This window comes from Sciurus vulgaris (genome assembly GCF_902686455.1).
Source record: "Sciurus vulgaris genome assembly, chromosome: 5".
NCBI classification, from domain to species: Eukaryota; Metazoa; Chordata; class Mammalia; order Rodentia; family Sciuridae; genus Sciurus; species Sciurus vulgaris.
Window position 1 is genome coordinate 136,372,254 of NC_136465.1, and position 17,218 is coordinate 136,389,471.

Genomic DNA, 17,218 nt, shown 5'->3' on the forward strand with positions numbered 1-17,218 from the left:
AGATGTTGATCATATAATTTGTAAATGAATAACAATATCACAAAGCGTAACTCAACTCATTTCTAATAGTAATAATCTAAATTATTTGTCACAAGGCTTACTAACTAGTATTTACTGGAGTAAAAATATTAAGACAATTGTGAAGATGAAATTTGAATTATAAGATACCTACGAAATGCAAAAATGAAATTTATATCACTCAAACCTGTGTGACTTACAGTTATCAAACATTGAACTTTAAACAAAAATAATGTCAAGGACATAAATGTTCAATGTTTTTTATATTTAGAGATGTTTAAGAAAATAGTTCAGCTAAAAATGTTAAATAACCCTCTAGAATGTTACTCTATATTCTCATCTTTTCCTAAGAAAGTAGAAAATTTTAGCTTTTATGCCCAAGATGCTAATTTTGAAGTAAATGAGCAGCCAACTGTCTAAATTAAGATATATGAAACTGATGTATATGGTGCATATTTCATGTGTTTTCCACATCTATAGTTTTCATACTAGAGTTTTTCATCTAAAGGCAGAGTCTGAATTATGGAACATGGATAAGGGTTTGATGGATGTGTCCTTTTCAAATTAGCAATGTTAATGATCCTGGTTATAATGTTCATCTGTAAACTCATAAGCCCTAAAATCTCATGCAAAATATTATAATTAGAAAATAGAAATATAATTAATAGATTCTCTTAAAGGGCTATTACAGAAAACAGTACCCTAATTTCATAACTCAGAAAACAACTTTAAAATGTATTTAGAAGAATTAACATATTCATAATCAAGTTATAGAAAATAGATATTTTTGGAATGTCCTTTTTTAAAAAGGAAAACTTTTCCTATATTTATATAAACATGAGAAATGGAGAAAAACTGTTAACATAGAAACTATAATGATAATATTTACTTGTTAATTAATTATTACCACCAAGGATAGAATATTAACTTTAAATCAGAAAAGTTGTGAGGAAAACATTCTCCCATAGAAACACAATATTAAAATAATATTTTCTTTTCTTCTGAGCTGATAGTCTTTGAAAGAATTTAACATCATGTTGGAGAATCAGGATGAAATAAACTCACATCAAATCAAAAACAACAAAGCCTAGTCAAAAAAAAAAAAAAAAGAATCTGAATCTCTTCTTCTACCCTTTCTTCTGGAAAGTTCAAGCACATCATCTCTGCTTTATTCTTTTTGTGGAAAACAGCTGCCTAGTTAAAATTATTAGACATAGAAAAATGTTTAAAATTTACTTTAAGTTAACGTTGTACTTTATTAATATCATACTTTTTTTGTGAGATTTGTGTATGCCACATACTACAGGCAATGTTTCATTAATACCCAGTTTCCTACTGTAATTTTAATTTTCATAGAAATAAAATTATTTGAAACATTATAATGCAACTTCCTACATTTTTATTTACAGAATTAAGTGGCTTCCAAATCTCTGAAGTTTAAGTATTCTCAGTTGCTGAAATATTAATTTTATTTTTGAAAACTGATATACTTGAAGAAAAATTGGCCAATTTTTATATATTGCACACCAGCCTTTTGGTTCCATGTTCAACTCTAAAGTTAGGGTAATTTCCTTTCTGGTTACACACACACACTTTCAATAATTTCCAAGCCAGAAAAAAATTTTAGAGGAAGCAATGAAGAATAATTTGAATCTAGAAATGTCATCACTGAATGATGAATAAGAACTCTGACTTTTATCTAATTATGTTTAGTTATTTTCCATCAATACTATAAATAATGCATTTTGAATCATATATATTATATTCAAAGGAAAAAGAAAAAAATTCAAAATAATTATTTCACATTATTTTTAATGTGATTTGAAATAAATGACATTTTATTTATATAAGCTTGAAAAGAATGAATAAATATTAGAACATAGATGTCCAAAGATAAAGAGATAAAGTAGTATTTTCTGCAACAATATAAATCTCCTTAATAAAAAAAAAAGTCTATCAATATGATCTTTAAGTATTTTGTATTATCTCTATATCATGTCCTCAGCCCAAACAGGTTACAATTTTAGATGTTATTTGTTTCGATAGATAATTACAACACAAAAATCAATATTTTAGGAGAAGCTCATGGAGTTGCTAATTTAGCAAAGTCAATTAGGAAATTTTTCTTTCATTTGATTTTTAGTGTTTTAATGTAGTTAAATAACCTAGAGCATCCACTTCATAAAATAAATAATTTTTATCTGTTTTATTCTCTAATATATCCCAAGTACTTAAAAGAGGTCCAGTAGAATAAATATATTTACCATACTCTGAACTAAAAGGATTACATATTTAACAAAATCTGCAGAAAATCGTCTTTTATCTCTTGGTCTTTGGACATTCATGTTCCAATGTTTATTCATTCTATTCAAGCTTATGTGAAGAAAATGTGTGATTTATTTACAATCACATTAAAATGTAACATATTATGAAATAATTGTTTAATTATTTTTCTTTTTTCCTTTAGATATGATGTATCAGATTCAAAATATATTTATAGTATGCACTTCACATCACATTCAAGTGATTTCTCATTAAATTCAAATTAATTTTTTTCAAATTAAATTTTTGTTTAAAGCCTTGCTATCCCTTTAAAGAATATTTGGTTTTCAAGTACCTTAACAGTTTACATTAAGAGAACAAGTTTTCTAAAATTGAAATTTCAAAAGAAAAATTGCTTTAGATTTTATCTTTAAGGGCAATTACACTTATAAAAGCAACATACTTGAACTTTTTATTTAGAATATCTTTATAGGAGAGATTTTTGTTTCCAGCTTCAGAAACATTTTCCTCCCTGATGCTGAGAAATTAAAAGTGCTATTAATTAGTGAATATTACTTTTCCAAACAAAATGACACTTCATTTAAAACATCTAGTTCCTTCATGTTTTGTTCTGTCTCATAATAAAGGTACTACCACTAGGGGTAACCTCAAATTGACAGTTAAAATGGTTCTTTGAAAACCTCGTGACTCAAAATCACGTCCTTTCTGATCATTGATATTTAATACAGAAACTCTACACAGCACCATGCACACCCAAAGTATTCATATTAGTACTTATAATCTTCCCTGACAGAGCAGAGTGCTAGATAAGAGAATGAGCAGATGTTTTATAATTATATTTAAAAACACTTTATTGAGTTGTAACTGACAATAAAAAGGTGTAATATTTAATGCATGCAACTTGATGAGTTTGGAGAGAAATATTTGCTTATGAAACCAACACCACCATATGCCATAAACTTACCTATCACCTCAAAAAGTTTCCTCCTGCCTTGTTATTATTTGTGTACATGTGTTTAGTAAGAACACTAAGATCTACCCTCTCACTAATTTTTAAAGTATTCAAAGCAATGTGCCTAACTATAGACAATATTTTGTAATGTTTATCTCTAGGATTGTTCATCTTGTATAGCCAAAACTTTGCCCTCTTTGTCCAACACGTCCCTGTTTCCCTTTTTCCCCAGCCTCTGGAAACCACTCTACTCTACTTCTGTGACTTTGACTATTTTAGATTCATCATCTAGGTGATAGCATATAGTATTTTTCTTCTATGTATGACTTATTTTACTTAGTATGATGTCCTCTTGGTTTATCCATGTTTCTCAAAAAATAAAATTGCCTTCTTTTTTTAAGTTGAATAATATTCCTTGTGTATTTATACCACATTTTCCTCTATCCATTCATCCATTTAACATTGGATATTTAACATCCATCCATTGGACATTTAGGTTCTTACCACATTTTGGCTATTATGAAAAATCTGCAATGAATGTAGAAGTGCAGATATCTTTTGGTCATCCTGATTTCAGTATCTATATCTATATTTACATCTACAGCACTGATTTGGAACAATCTTTGCATTCTTGGACTAAGCTCTAATTCTGATTAAACATTGCAATTTTTAAAAATTTTGGATAGTGTCATAATTTATTCTACCATTCCTTTTTTCTCTTGTACTTTTATTTCCCACTTGGAATTAAAGTTATATTAACTTCATAAAACCAAATGGAAAGCTTTCCTTCTATTTTTATATTCTGTGGCAGTTCTTTGAAGAAAAACTCATTGATAAAACTCATGTGGTCTGTGACTTTTTATAAAGAGGTAGGATGCATGCTAATCATCATTTGAATTTCTTTAGTAGGTTATGATCTATTCAAGTTTTCAATTTTGTCCTGCACCAATTTTGGTATTTTATATATACATTTTTCTAAAAACTTGAGTATTTCTAGATTTTCAAAATTTATTATAATTATTCATAATATTACTTTGCTATCTGACATTCACTGTTATGCCTGTAATTAGTCATTTTTTTAATTTTGTATTTTATGTATCTCTAAATTGTTTCTCATTTTGTGCAACAGTTACCTGACAGTTGTCTACTTAATACTTTCAAAGAATCAAGTATTATTTGGTTAAACTATTTTATTTTGTTTTATTATTTCCTAATTAATCGATCTCTTCTTCATCTTCTTATTTGATTGGGTTTACTTTATCAATCTTTCAGTGTTTTTACTAACTTCTTGAAATGAAGGTTTGCCTTGATTTTTTTCTTTTCCTTTTTCTCACCCTGTGATTAGTGTGTTTAATACTATAAATCTTCCAGCAGGACTTTGCTGTCACAAAAGTTTTGACCTGTGATGTTTTTATTGTTATGTAGTTCTAAGTATTTTCTAATTTGTCTTATAAGCTCTTCTTTCACAGAATAGTTGCAGTAGTCTTTTTTTTTCCAGATGTATTGGACTTTAAAAAATTCCCTTCTTTCCTTCTTTTTTTTTTTTTTTTTTTTTGCTGTGCTGGGGATCACACCCAGGGCCTTGTGCTTGCAAGGCAAGCATTCTACCAACTGAGCTATCTCCCCAACCCCCCGCTTCTTATTCATTTGATTTCATTGTATCAGCATCCAAGAAGATGGGCCATTTTAGTCTGAGATATTATTTACCTTTATTTCTGAGATATCTAGTCATTATTCATGCACATATTTTCATCTCTCAATTTTTATTTTCCAGAGGAATTATCATAAATGTTGAAAATGCTTTTATTCTCAAAATCTCTTTTATTTTTGCTCCTGTTTTCCATTTCCTTATTTTGATACCATTTCAGAAAATTACTGAACTTCATCTTATAACCAATTACTTTTTGGTTCTACTCACTTTACTACACAAAAGTGCTGTGTGCTTCCTTTCTACTTTAAACACTTGTCCCACTTAGAGTGTGAATCTGATGCACAAGGGAAAGACAAAACCACCAAGGTTTAAATAGACACTGGGTACCTCCCAGATTCAGGCCTCAGTGGGGACAATTTCAGGCTCTGTTTCATCCCTGGAACTCTTTTCCTTCTGGTTCTCAAATGTGGATGGAGAAAAGCTGCAGAAAATGTTCCTTTTAGGGTCTGCTACATGTCAGTGTGCAATTTTCTACTCAAGGAGGCTGTATCCCCACCTACAGGCTGTCCCTTTGTCATAGGCCAGTGCCAACTGGCAGTGTTGGTTTCTGCCTTTCATTTACAATGGGGCAGGTAGGGATCTTCCCATGGGAGGAGAAAGAACCTCTCAGTTAATACATTCTTCCCAGCAGATCTTCCATCCATGGCCTTCTTGGTTGTTAATTTCTCCTCAAAACAATACCTAAACTGTCTCTGCCAATGTTTCAAGTTGTCACTATTTTTTGAAAAACCCAACAATTCTCTTCTTGCTTTTGTGGCATCCCTGGAATTGGGTTTGGAAAAAGGAGATGACAGGTCATGTTCTTTTCAGAAGCTGAGCTACATTTAACTTCTCTGAGTCTTCCTTTCTCTTGATTTATTTTTATCAACTGTCCTCAGAGGAAATAAAAAAATTTTTTTTTTTTAGACTTCCATTTCTATTTTGAAATTATTTGGTATTTTTCTAAAATTTTTCAAGAAACAACATTATTGTGTAGGCTGAGACTTAGTAGTGTTTAAGGTCATAAAGGACGCTACATGCTTCACTTGGTAATTGTTTAGCATTTTAAAATGTTAAGAGTGTTTTGAAGTGAAGATGGTAAAGATCAGGATGAGGATGAGGCTAAGAAACAGGATACTTTTCAGGGATAACTTTGCATATGCAATCTGTAAAAAGTTTTAACAATGTTTGCTACTTTCGTGAAACTGAACCAAAGTTGTTGCCTGAGCATAACCTAATTCTAACTAATAGAATATATTCATGTGCCTTATTTGTTTATTGCCTGCCAGCACTGCAGCGTATTTCTGTTTATCACTTAGGAAAGTAGTTTCATATATTTTGTCCTTTCTGATTCTCCACCTTCATTAAATATAAAATGACTCACCCAAGGACACAGGTCTTTTTCCTGGATCTTAACACTTACCCTTAGAAGATAGCTGTCATTCCCTGAGCAGAGTTAACCCCTTAAATAATTAGGAATATAAGTTAACCACCTTCCTCTTACTTCCAGTGCCCTTGCCTGATTCCCCGCTGTCCATGGGTCTCTTTTGAGAGCAACCTCCAAGAAAATGCAAGTTTCACAAAATTTGACATTCACAGTCCCATGAAACCTCACCTCTGTCACGTCCTCCCAGTGTCTTCCTGGGTGACTGCCCAGCTAATTGGATTTGAGAGGATTTGTAATAGATAAAGGGTTATTTTGCCTGTCCTCCCAAAGGGTATTTAGATAATTATCAGCAACCTCTAGTGCCTTAACTCCAGAGGATGAATAATGTGGTAATTTCCAGTCCTGAGGCAAGGATAGGGTCAAAATATTTTTGAATCATGGTGCATGGGAGTGGCAGGAATTGGGCTTGACGGGCACTGAATCACACTGCGTAGGCAGCTCTGCCCATGCTGCCCACACCACAGGTTAGCCTTCTCTGAATGGTCAACTGGAAGTCACAGGTATTTAGACATTCAAAAGACAATTTCAAAAGATAGAAGTCATTAATTTTAGAATCACTGAAAAGCATGTACCTTGATACACATATTATTTATGTGCATTTATTATTTATGAGACACACTAATATGAAGTTTAATTTTTTGAAGGAGTTTTTTTAAAGTCATATGAGTAATCTGATTTGCTCTCTACTATACATTCATATTTCATAAAAAAACAGAGTCAACAGATAAGGTCAATTAAAGTCACAATCTTGAGGTTTGCTTGCTTTCCAGTGAACTTCTCATCAGGATTCAAGCTGTCCCATGGACCCCGGCTCGTCCCCCTTCTGTTTACTCAACGGTTGCCACAGTGGCTCCCTGATCCTTGATCACACCAGTCATATTTGAGCCTTTCCGTTCCCTCAGGCTGAAGTTTCCTACCACAGGTTTCTTTCAGAACCTGCCTTCCTTGATCACGTCGTGTACCATAGCCCCACAGCATCCGCCTCCAGTCCCCCTTTCTATTTAATTTATATTTCTTATCACCATCTGACATAGACAGCATGTATTTATGTGTTTTGTGTCTTTCTCCAGTGCAATTTAAATTCCATGAGAGTAAGGACTTTATCTGGTTTGTTTAATTAGTGTGTTAAGGAAAATGTCTGGGGATTCAACAATAATTTGTTAATGAATGAAACGATATAGAATTTATATTCCTTGTGTGTCATGATAGGAATCATATCATTCTCAAATAATGACATATCAATAGGAATGGTGCAATATTTATGAAAATACCTTAAAGTATTTTTTCTAACTGCTCATACTTTATGGTCTCTCTATTCCCTTTCGTTGCTAAATATTGGAGAACTGACTTTTAATTTAATGTAATTTTATTTTATTTTTGCAATGTTGAATAGCAAAGCCAGAGCCTCATGAATCCTAGACAAGAACTAATCCTAGACAAGAACATCAGCCCTGAGGACAGATGTTTAATCAACTGAATGATGTTTATTTGAAAATATTCAGAGATTGGTAACATGCTGGTTTGGGCTGAATGTTGGCGACACGGAGCTACTCGATCTGTCTGAGATGCAGAGGTGGAAGAGACACTGAAGCAACTTCAGAGACAGAAAGCAGTGCAGGGAATCATCGTGGGGAACAGAGAAGGAATTCCTATCAGGGTGTCATAGACAATCCCACCGCTACACAGTGCACCAACCTCATACACAACTTCATCTTGAAGGCACAGAGCACTTTGAGAGAAATTAATCCCCAGAATTACTGACTTGGAGAAAAATGAAATTGTGGTTGCACCAGACAAATACTATCTCCTGATTGTGACTCCGAATCTGACTGAATCCAACTCTCTTGTCTCCCTGTGTCATTCCTTAATTTAATGCCCATAAGAATGATAGTGTTGGGGGTTGGGGATATAGCTTAGTTGGTAGAGTGCCTGCCTTGCATGCACAAGGCCCTGGGTTCAATCCCCAGCACCACCAAAAGAAAAAAGAATGATGGCGTTAACCATCTAAATTTACTTGCACAGAGAAATCACTTTAGATCCCATGCAACCAATACCCTGACCAAGGGTGGACTGTAGCTCTGTCCAGTTCCACCAGAGAAATGCACCTACTACTACTCCAGTCACCCAGAGTTCCCAAGAGGGTTCTCTTTACTCACTTTTTTTTTTTTTTAAAGAGCTTATGTGAAAAGCACACCCAGCTCCCTTCTGACCTTTAGTTCACTCCATTGCCCTTGGAAAAAACTGCTTAACTAAAAATAACCGAATGACTTTTAAAAATCCAATAAAATCAATAAATATCTAAGTACCTGTGTGCAAGTTTCTAGACATTTCTTTACTTCTGTGCTATCAATTGAAAAAAACAACCTTTGGTTATGCTTTGTAGTAGAGATTATAGGTCATCAAAGTCATTTTTAGAATTATAAAGCTGGGTGGCCAATGCTGTTTTTAATTACACCCCATAAATTAGGCACAAGAAGCATCAGATGGCTATATTTTTGTAATCAGATTAAATCTAACTCCATGCTTTTTTCTTTTCTTTGCCACTGTGGCAAGAAATTCAACTACAATCATTATAGAAATGGTCCTCCCTTTTTGTCCATAAGATTCTTTGAAGATATCAGGGCCTTATACAGTTCAGAAATGGTCTTTTCTTCTCACTGAAGAAAAGGATATGTTTTTATTACATATTGACATTTTTCCCTGGTGGAGGTAGTATGCAAAGAACATCAGAAACTATAAGCCACCTGACCCACCTCCATTTCTAAGCCTGTTCTTTTAGTTTCCTGCAACATAAGAGGCTATCAACACTGAATCTTCAACTTACCAGCTTCTATGGGTGCTTGATTCAGTGAGGTAAATCAGTCTGGGTGACAGGTTGAAACCAGAAGCTCACTAATATTGCTTTTTACCCCAGCTATACCCCATTCTGCTTTCTGGAACAGCAGTGTAGCTGGAGGTACAGATGCCATTTGAAAAGCAAAATTATAAAAGTCAACATGCTAAGATTGTCAGAATATGGAGACAACAAGAACTTGCATGCTTAATGGCATCACTGAATGTCTGAGACAATGCCAAGCACCTATGGACTAAATGTTATGTCAGAAAAATAAGCATCTATTTGCTTAAATTATTTTGAAATTCTGCCTTCTAGAAGAATACTACTCTAGTTGAAATGCCAACTTAGTTAAAGCAATCTTTGTCTAACATGGTAGACCTGCTGCCTAGGGTCACATCTCACTCGATATGTCCTACAGTCATTTTTCATAATTAGAGTTGTCATTTTGAGCTATCACGATCAAGTAAATACAGTTTTCTGTTATCTTAGCTCATTTTGACTTCTCTAACAAAGTACCATAGACTAGGTAGTTTACAAACAATGGGAATGTGTTTCTCAGTTTTCTGGAGGCTTGGAATTTCAAGATCAAGGCATTGACTTTCTAGTTCATAAATTATGCTTTCTAGTTGTGGAAGGGATAGGGCAATTCTCAGTGGCCTCTTTCATAGAGTTTATTTATGAAGGTCTCTGCCTCTATGTTTCAATTAACTTCCAAAGTCTCCACCTCCTAATACTGTCACATTAGTGGTTAGGTTTCAACTTATGGAATTTAGAGGGGCACAAACATTTAACCACAGCAACTATTATTCCTGGTAACCCTCCAGAAACTTGCTTTCTTTCCAATTAGAAAGGTTCCCCCTTACCCAGAGTTGGTAGGTCCAGACTTACCCTCCAAGCACTTTATCCTTATCTGCTTTAGAAAGATCAAACATAATCATTGAAAAATGGTCTTTAGGCCTTTAATGAAGGACCTCCTAAGAAGGGATAGAAGAAGGAATGAAATAGAGAAATTACAAGTTATATTTTTCATATTAATTTTTCTAGTTACACTATTGCAAACTATCCTCTCTGAGTGTCAGTATTTAATTCATTCAAAGTTCAATATTAAATTTCATTTAGCCTCAGTTACTAATCACTCAACAGAATTACTTAACACACTCAATACATAACTGGTTAAAATAATAAGGAACACATTCCCATATTTCAAACTTTATCTACAACATAAGATAATCATAGACAAAACTAAATTTTAGTTTGAAAATAGATTTTATCACTAGGATTAAAAGTCCCATTTTAGCTCCAAGTCATCCACTTAAAATTTCCTTCATTTCAAAGTCTCTGTATTATGCTCACGTAAAATAAAATTAGGAAGCCTTTCTCTTTGTTCAGGAATAAGCAAAATGTGTTTCTGGAAATAATACAAACAGCACCTTATTTTTTTCTCACTAAAGATAAATGCTGTCATTTCTTCCATCTTAGAGAAATAAATCATTTAACTCCACTTCTCCCGTCTGCAATTGCCCTATTTCTCTGTTCCTCTTCACATCAAATCTCTGAATTTCTGTGTGTGCTGTTTCTACTTCTCCTCCAATCCCTCAGACCTATTTTAATAAGACTTTCACCTCCTCAGCACCACCAAAGCAGATCTCATCACTGTTCCAATGACCTCCTCAGTGCTGAATTCAACTGCCAATTCTCACAGTTGATTACACCCTCCTTCATTCATTCTATTTATAACTTTGTAGGTTTCTGCACTCTATTGGTTTTCTCCTACCTCACTCTGTTCATTCTCCATCTTGCTGCTTCTGACAATCTCTTCTTAGCTATCAAAGTGAAATGCCTGGGAACCAGTCCCACAGTTCCCTATCTCTACCCTTCCATATCTAAACACATCCCTTGGTGATCTCACCCATCTCCCCTGGCTTTAAACACCATCTTTATGCTAGCAACTCCCAGAGTCACATTTCAGCTCAGACCTCTCAGTTAACTTGCCAGCTCATATAGCCACCTCACACCTGAAGTCTTTACTTGGATATTTAGTGGAAATCTCATATTTAATATATAGAGAAGTAAAACAATCTAAAATTCCATTTTCTCTAAAATTTAAAAATACAGAGTTCATCAACTTATTTTCCAAGGATTTAATCTATATATGCATAAATATAATAATCCACTTTTTGCATCTAGCCAGTTTCTTCATTTATTGAATCTTTCTCACATGAATACACAGTTTTTAGGGATGATGCTATAGATGTTCTAAAATCTGTATTTTATTCATCAATGATGAATAAATTTAGAAATTCATTTCTAAATAAGTCAATGATATTTCAGAAGCATTGACTAAGCTTGTTCATCTTCCAACTCTACTCTATTCTTCTCAATTCAAAGAAAAATATGCTAGGTTATCTGCCAAAAGGAAGAGTTATCCTAATTTTGCACATTTTTATCTCTGAAAACAGCAATCCAACATTAGTGCTCTTGTTAACAATGTTGGTTGCTGCCTCCTTCCCCCTCAAGCTAAGTGAGGGCATGAGTCCATTTGGCACGGGTTTGTGAACAAATGATCATGTGATCATAGCCATTATTTTAACAGTTCAGAATAGAAATCCAATATGAAAGAAGTAGATAAACAAGGCACTTCTGGAGATTTGAAAATTTTCTAAAGGATTCTCAAAAACTAAGATTGTCCTAATATCACACCAAAGATTATGTCTAACTTTTGGTAAATAGTATAACTTGGCATAATCTTAAAATGCCTTCAGTTTACTCTATAGAATAGAATAGAAATAATATGTGTTATTATTTTTATGTTCTTTAGGAATTATGCTAAGAATTTCCAATATTCTTGAAACTTTAAATTACCAAGTAAATTCTGTTAATTTATATTCATATAAGATATAACTATCCCAATCTATTGAGACTTAAGTCTATAAACAATAAGAAAATCATTGAAAGTATATTCATGTTGATGGTGGAATGAATTTGAAAGGAAGATTTAATTATCTTTAAAAGCAATTGGAAATGAATTTAAACAGTCTTGTTAAAATTTTGTTTCATATCGTCTACAACAAATAAAATCAATTCCAGAGGGAAAAAAAATGCAAGTTGTTAAACTATAAAAATTCTTTACAAAAAATAAATGATATCCTAATAATTATAATTATAATAGCAGTTCACACTGAATAAAATCACTGAGCACAATACAGTGCTAAACATGTTACATATATCACCTCATTCAGACTTCAAGACAAAATTATAATGTGGATATTATTATTATAAACAGTATACAAGCTTTGTAGAATTCATAGAGCTTAAATTACTTTCCAGAAGTCATGTAACTCATAAAGGATGAGAATAGAATTCCAACTCAAATTTATTTCGACTCATTACCATAAGTTAAATAGGCTTATCTACAAAGCATAAGAGACATAAGTAGAACAAATTACTTGAATTTGTTGTGTGGAGAAGGCACCAGGGGAGATCAGTAATATGGATTTCTAGTACTAGGAACTAATTCTGGGTCTGCTCTTGGAAAAGATTAAAGAAATATGTATACACACACATACATATATATATATATATACACACACACACACACACACACACACATATATATGAATATATTTATATTTATTTATATATATAAATTTGCTTATTTATTTATATATTTATTTGTATATGGTTACTTTATATATAAATATAATAACCACAGGGTCTATGGCAAATTGAAGTAAATTGCACTGGTGCTGCACCTGAGAAACTCCAGTCCAATAGGTGAGACAGGTAGCAAAGATCCACAGATGGCCAAGAACTGTGTCTGCCATAGACCAGACACCTCAGTAGGCCCAGGAGACATAAAAAATTGAATTTAGGAAAAAGGCAACCCTTTACCCTAGACAGGCAAGGAACCAAATAATCAAAAAACCTCGAATGGGCAGATGGGCAGGCCTTAAAGTCTGTGGGTGTCCCCCAACACTTCTATTATAAACAACTAGGTGAGAGATAAATTTGAGAAAAATCAATCTAGGGTAACAATTCAATTCTCAAAAATTATTAAGAATCTTCTGCTGTCCTGGAAAAGTGTCAGGCAGCAGAGATGGAGTGATAAATGCCTGTTGGAAGAACAATGTCCAGAAAAACAACAGGCCTAACTGAATCTTATCAGGATCTTTGGCAATAAAATAGAAAAAGGATGAAGGCAGCAGCTTAACTTCCTGTCCATTTAGTCATCTTAGAAATAGGGGACTGAAGTATTTCAAAACTGAAAGCAAGCTACTAAATTTAATGATTTTCATAAGGTATGATTTTTTAAGATAAAAAAATATTAAAATCAGCATACTACAGTGATGCAGCCACATCAATGTTTACAGCAGCTCAACTCACAATAGCTAAACTATGGAACCAACCTAGCTATCCTTCAACAGATGAATAAATAAAGAAAATGAGGCATATATATATGTATATATATGTACACATATATATGATGGAATATTACTCACTTTTAAGGAAGAATGAAATTATGTCATTTGCTGGTAAATGGATGGATTTGGAGAATATCATGCTAAGTGATATAAGCCAAACCCATAAAACCAAAGACCGAATGTTTTCTCTGATATGCGGATACTAATTCACAATAAGGTGGGTGGCACTGGGGAAATCTAGAGTTACTTAAGATTAGGTAGAGGGCAGTGAAGGGCAGGGACAGGATATGGGGTTAGGAAGGATAGTAGAGTAAAACAGACATGATTATCTCATGTACATTCATGACTGCGTGACTGATGTGATCCTGCAACACATAGAATCAGAAAAACGGGAAATTGTACTCCATTCACTTATGATTTATCAAAATGCAAAAATGCATTCTACTGTCATGTATAACTAATTAGAACAAATTTAAAAAATCTATTTCAAAATTAAAGTAGCTTAAAGATGGGTTGAAATTCTTTCCCAGCCCTAGTCTCATAGGTTCAAAAGGCTAGTCAATTTTTATTTGCCACAATTTAAAATAGTGCAAGAAAATGTCAAAGACAAAAGCTGCGACAAATTAGTAAAACACAGTCTTTATTCAGGACTTTTACATCAGGGGAAAGAGATCCAACTCAACTCCGCTGAAAGAGACGTGGGAGAGTTTTTAAGTGCTGGAATGAACTAGAGGAAAGATATTGGAGAACATTAGGTGGAAGATTGGTCAGTGTCATTAAGTCATTTGTGTTTGATGATTAACACTGAAGTTGGTTTCTACCTTCCACAGAACAGGAAAACAGGAACTCTACTTTCTTGATTACATTTCAAACACGTCTCCCGTGTCTTTGAGGGAAAAAAAACCTGTGTTGAACTGGCAAGAAGTTAGGAGAAGACTTACATCGCAAAGGGGCAGGGTAATAATTCATGGTCGCAAGTTTCCTAAGTAAATGCTCTGAGAAGAGAAATCAGAGACCTATAGTCAGAAAGAAGCCTGAGTAAGGTTTACTCAGGCTGAGAAGAAAATTAAGGCCATCTAGGTCATAACTAGCAGTTGATGACTCAATGCTTTTTAGGAAACATTTGCGATCATGAAACAGTCTCACATTTGACCTGGTATAGTTAGTTGAAGGATTATTTTGGTGACTGATATGAGGCTGTAGAAATTCCTGCCTGTGGCTCTCTGGTGGACAACATATTAGGGAATCCCTTCTAAGTGTTAATTCTGTGTGTCCTTTTTCTTCATGTCAACAAACCACATGTCAACGTTTAGACACATATTTAAGTGATACATAAATACATATTTGCTACCCAGAAAAGCTGACATCAAAGAAAAACTCTCTCACCTTACTATTCTGATGCTCAATGTTATTGTTATTATGCTTAGAAGTATTGGTTCTAAATAATAAGTGAATAAATCTAGATTCTTAAGAAATTTAACTTTGGAAAATGAATCTTATTATGACATCTGTTCTGGTAAATTGTTAAAAAACAAAGAGACTTATTGAAATTTTATAAAGTGTGTGTGGAAACAAAACAATAAAAACATGTGACCGGTGAAGGTGGAAAATCCCTAGTTAAAGCTTAGTTGATGTTTCTGATTGATAATGGCCACAACCTAGTTAAAGGTTAGTTGGCAGTGACTGGTTGATGAGACTTAAGTTTCATTTTCCTAGGAGACCACCATTCATTCTGAGTCCAGTTTTGGTTTGTTTATACTAGAACCCAAGTCTTTCATTAAGTTGTATTCTTGTAATAAAAGAGAATAAAAGCTTTACAAATAATTTTGCAAAAAGAAAAGCAAAACAATATGTAAAATAAAATTTTATATGTCAGCAATCATTGGTTAATTTTGAAACTTTAATAGTAATGTAAACGTAAAAAAAGGTTATATGCAAAGAACCCTTGTTTCTTTGTCAAAACTAGAAGAAACTAGAAGAAAATGAAAACTGGGTATCTAAGAGTTGTCTAAATTCATTCCTCTGTAGAGAAAGTGAAAATTGATGTCTCTTCTACCTCCCCATCATGCATTACAAAACTTTCAAGGTCCCCTGATGAAAAGTATGTCTCTGTTCCTTCTATGCCGAATTTATTTGAGCATGGTTTATTAAACAGAATTATAGAACTGCTTCTTTACCTTCAGCTTATCTTTTTGTTTACTTCATACTAAATGACCTTGCTTCGAGAAATGTTCAGTATCAGTTGCTTAATTTTGTGTTTTTTCTTTGTTTCTTTGGATCAAAGGAATGCGAGTGTGTGTGTGTGTGTGTGTGTGTGTATGTATAACTATTATTATCTTAGATTCTGAAACTCTTTACCAGACTTATCCAGAATTCCCTTAATTTTTTAAGTTTCCTGCCAGCACTCAGTGTGATAAGGAACAATTGCTGCAACAGGAGAGGACATAATAAGAACATTTAAACTAAGGTCTTTTGCTTCCAGAGAGACCAAGTTACCAGTAAAATGTATGAACTCAAGAGAAACACACACACAGAAACTCACACACACACACACACACACACACACACACACTCACACACACACACACACTCATTCCATAACTAATTCTCTGCAATAAAGTTGTAAAATATTGCTATTGTTTTATTTTGTGTTTAACTAGCAAATTAAGCATATCTTTTAGTAACATAACTGCTCTTGCCAATAAGAAAGAATTATTTTTAAGTAATATTTTAGATTATTGCCAAACCATATTGCAAGAGAGTAAATCAAAAACAGAAAATTGCTTAAGGAAGTGGAAGGACTACATTCGAATTATGATCAGAATAATTTTAAGATGCTAGCTTCATGCCCCTTTTCACTACTTCTAAGATAAAAGTGAAATTTTCACTAATGGCAAAGCAATTTAATCATTTCAATGTGATAAGAGCCTTTATAGTTTATAGGAAAAATAATTCTAAGCATTTACAAAAGGTAACAAAGAACCAAAAAAAGATTGTTCAAAAAAAAAGTTACTCAATTTTGATTTGCATAGAATTCCCTTATCTCACTTATTCATTATAAGAAATACATCAAAATATGAAGAAAACAATTCTTTGGAACTATAATACATGTACATTATTTTACAAAAAAATTGTGCCTCAAATATGGAATCACAGTTGGTAATTATGAAAAGAAAATAATTTCCTAATAAACATGGACCCACTGGTAATTGATTAACTTATATAGAAATTAAGAACTTGATATTTCTAAAGTCTGTAATGGTTCTTTTGATTCTCATGTATTTTTGAACTTAAACACCATTAACCAATGATCACAGATAAAATATATGACATTAATATGACAATTTATCACATGCATAAATTTATTATAAGCAAAAGTATTTTTTCAAATTATAATACAGCTAAGAAAGTTGTCCTGATAATGTTAATTTTATTGATTTTTTTTAATGAAATATAACATTGACATAAAATTTTTATTTTTAAAATATGATGTTTTCATATTATTTGATGCAATAATTCCATTCTTGGAGTAATTTTCAGAAAAAATACTCCTGTCAAAAAATAAAATGAA